A 4,217-nucleotide genomic window follows, 5' to 3' on the forward strand; every position below is an offset into this window, starting at 1 on the left:
TAATATAATCTGTATCTATTATCTATAATTTGAAAATTGGCGTTCCGCAACAGTTTACACGCTTCGTTTTTTAAAGACCGAAACACGGCTGTCTATAAAATTATAGTTTTAGGTACCTACACGACGATTTCAGCAACCTCTAAATATTTTGTATCGAGTCACGTCACGATGTAACAAACACCCAACTCGCGAGAAATCAAAAAAAAAAAACCGAAAAATAACGTAAAGACAAAGCGAGAACTACCCACGAGGAAAACCAAAAAGAAAAAAAATAACGTTAAGGCGAGACTACCGCGTGAACGTCGTCGCCGGTCGGGGCGTCGCGGGAAAATCGGCGGCGGGTTCGGCGGTGTCCGCGCGCCACGGTACGCCGCTATGCTAACAGCGTCGGTCCGTGGTCGGCGCCGGTGCTGTGGTGTCGTCGTCTTCGCAGCGGTGCTCTTCGTTCGCGCGTACGCTTTTCCGCGGTTTTCGTTTAATGTTTTTTTTTCCGTCATTTTTAAAAATATTCCTCTCATGCAAACAAATAACGACATCGTCGTATGAGGTATATTATAATAATATTATTATATGTATTATACGAACGATATATTATTATTATTCTCTCGAACTGCTGAACTTTCGGCCGATCGTCCGGCTTGCGATAAAACGTATTTAAATATAATATTTTCTTCATTTGGACGAGTGTCGCAGCCGCCACCAGCCGCAGTGTTCTCGTTATCATATTTGTGCCGTTGTCACGGGTTCCGCGCGTCCTCCACGTGGCGGCCGTTTAAGGACGTACAGGTAAAACACGTCCCGGTCATCGTAGAATATAGAAAAAAAAAAAAAAGTAGTAGTAGAATAGAGTGTTAAACCGGCGTTTGCGAATATAAGTATAATATAATAATAGGTACTGTAATAGTTATTATAATTATTGGTCGACACGAGATTAACTAGGTATCCTAAGAATTTCTTTTATTATAATGACGACGTTTTGTTTGACGCCTGCAAAGATTATGTGGCCGAGTAATATACGTTGTATTACCTATAGTTATCGATAGGTCTCGAAAATTCATGTACACCAGATAATAAAATATAAATTATTTATTTTAAGACTTAAATTGAATTTTATTTATTTTTGAATTGTGTTTTCAGCTAACATATTTTTAACCCGGCAAAAAAAATAGTTTAGGATAGCGTTTCCCAAACTTGTCCTTCGCCGGACCCCTTAGAATATAGCAAAAATGATTGCAGACCCCGAAATAAAAATATCCTAACCTAACAATAATAAATAATAATATCCATTCGGCATACATGTGGATCTTTAGGGAATCCTGGTTCAGGAGATTATAAATTAGGTAAAAAAAAAAAAATTTAAAAGATAAATTCAATTAAAATATATAAAAAAAAAAAATATAAATATATATAAATATATTTATATATTCATTTGAAAATATAAATCATGAGATCCTCTATGAAAACTTCAATCATGGTTTCCAAACTAATAATAATACATTTAAAAATCTTTCAAAATAAAATTATCTAGTAGGTATGTATACATATGCATTGTACCTACGCATAATTAATGATGATATTGGGTATATGATTAAAAATGTTGGTATTCTAGCCATATTTTTGGATTACTCCGTAAGAGCATCAAAATGCGTGGGACTTCTTGGCCATTACCTTAATTTATATAAATAGCATTAAGTTCAAAATGTGTACCTACCTGCCTGTTTCCAATTACTTGTAATGGCTATAACATTACAATAGTATGCCGTTAGTTACTATACGAGTATAATCGTTTTTAGTATCTGATGTGGTCCAAGTGAAATTATAAAACAAATTATTTACGTTACATGTAAAATTATAGTATACTAGTTTCAAATCAAATGCTGTTGGATACAATACAATTACGTATATGGGAACTTGTGTACATTTTTCGTGTGACCCATGTTGTGGTAATGACGTAATGGTGCTGGCCGGAAGGTATTGTAATTTTAAGTGATTTCTATAGTTTTGTCACACGTAGACATATTGGGTATCGAATACACTACTGATTTTTATCACGAAAATACTGAAAAATAGTAAAAAAAAAAAAAAACATCGTTGTAGAGCGTACATATTGTTATTTATGGTCAGTTGTAGTTATATTGGACGGAATGTTATGAGTAATATTTTTTTTAGTCACACGTATCTGATAACTGTGGAGCAGCAATGTCATTTTTTTAATAAAATGTCTATAAAATAATTATAAATAATAATAATGAAAAAAAAAATACATGTAGGATACTTTTGATTAAGATTAGGAAATTGTATTTTATTCATTATCCAACCAATTGGGTTGTCTCATGTCCATAATCGTGGATGGCCTCTCATGGATGGAAAAGCTATGTTTGATGCACTCAATACATTATTACACTAATTTTTTTCGTTTCTTTTTCCAAGAATAGAATATGTAATTAACTAAAAATGAAAGATAATACTGTAAACCAACCAGCCATGATTGAAAAAAAATGTAATTGGTAGGTTTTGCTTTAAATTAATTTTTTCTACAGATTTATAATTATTATTTATATAAATCTATAAACAATAATAATTATTAACTATTATAATTATTATAAATCATGGTAACCTTATCTAAATTATATGTATAATGAATCCTAATGTCTATTGTCCTAGAGTGTTTTATTTCAAATTATGAATATATTATAATAATTATATTATATTTATTTTAAATTGTTGAAATGTTCTCATTGATTTTTTAAAATTACGCATTATTAACCGATATTTCGACTAAAGTAAATATTTTTCACTATGGACGTATGATAAAGTAAATAGATAGCGATGTATTTATATATAGGTAGACATCTGGAATGTGATACCTGACGTTTATTGCTTACTGTTTAGTGTTTAGTAGTTAAATTGTAGTACTACGTGATTTTATAAAGGCCAACCTGTTTAGTCAGCATTTATAAATGTTATGGTTATTGATCATGGATGAATCAAAATCAAATGTAGAATAAGTATCTTAAAAACCAATAATACGTATATATTAGTTATTAAAAATGTGCGTGCAGCTTATCTCATTCCTTGATAATGGTGTGAAATCATACTTTAAAATTTTAACGTGACAATAATTATTGCGTAGGTAGTGAAAAATAGTTTAAGCCTTTAAAGTTATTGATTTTATGTTAATTTTATTAATTTTGAGATGGAATTCCTTACACTTTAATCCAGATAGGCTGTAATAATATTTGATTTAATCTTTTGTAAATTTCTTTGGTTAGGTTTCCTTGTTGTGTTTTATATTATAAACAGTCTTATTGTAATCAGATCTATGATGAATTTGTATTAGGTGTGTAGTACCTACTTTTAATAAAATAAACGTTTGATCAAGGCGAGTATATAATCTTATTTAGGTAGAATTTAATATTTATAAGTCGTCTAGAATACTAGGTAATTTATAACAATTGTCTTTGACTTTGTTAGATGATTAAATACAAATTATTTCCATATATTTGTACATATTGCTATTCCGTGTAGCTCTATCCATAATTTGACCGAACGTAATCGTTTTAAATAATAGTAATATTTGCATCCAAAGCTCACGTTTATTTATATTTACAAAATAATAGTTCGTAATGTTTATGTTTTATACCAGCTTGATTTTCAGTTGATCTACATTCTGGGTAACTTAGCACAAGTGATAACAATATGTTGTGCTTACTATTGTAATACAACTATCAATAACTCATATAATATATTATTAATATAAACTTTAAATACCTAATAAATAATAATTAATTAAAGGAGTGAAAAAAAGTTAATATTATTCATAAATAAGATATTTTGTATTTTATTTTGAATGGATAATGTGTCAATATAATTTCTTGGGTTTGTTGACCAAACACAATTTCCTTTCAGCCAGATTTGCTATTCCAAGCAAACCATAGTTATTAAAATCAACCACTTTGTTTAATACGATTTTCCATAATCTATACAATTTAGGTATATGTATTTTAATATTGTAACATTGCATATTAGAAAACCATGTTTTATAAATTATATCGCCATGTCTGCGTGTGCGCCTATCCATCATTACAATTATTTTTATAATTACCTATATTATTAATTAGTATTATACAGTGTGTCCCAGAAGTCCCGTATCACCCTTATTATCTCCGCGGAAAATCAATATATTGAAATGCAATTTTTTTACAGTAATAAGTATG

At 29.8% G+C, this 4,217-nt stretch overlaps 1 protein-coding gene across 4 annotated transcripts in view; it reads left to right on the forward strand.

Moving 5' to 3' along the window:
* The first annotated feature begins 376 nt into the window (after nt 1-376).
* The window catches only part of LOC100161209 (potassium voltage-gated channel subfamily KQT member 1), a 263,780-nt gene continuing 259,939 nt past the window's right edge, over nt 377-4,217 (forward strand). For 2 of the 4 annotated variants that reach the window (XM_029487960.1, XM_016803745.2), the window contains exon 1: nt 377-786. The gene's annotated coding sequence lies outside the window, so the exon portion shown is untranslated. The remainder of the gene's footprint in view (nt 787-4,217) is intronic. The other 2 variants (XM_029487961.1, XM_029487962.1) reach the window with 2 other exon arrangements.

Source organism: Acyrthosiphon pisum, chromosome A1, assembly GCF_005508785.2.
Source record: "Acyrthosiphon pisum isolate AL4f chromosome A1, pea_aphid_22Mar2018_4r6ur, whole genome shotgun sequence".
Taxonomy (NCBI): Eukaryota; Metazoa; Arthropoda; class Insecta; order Hemiptera; family Aphididae; genus Acyrthosiphon; species Acyrthosiphon pisum.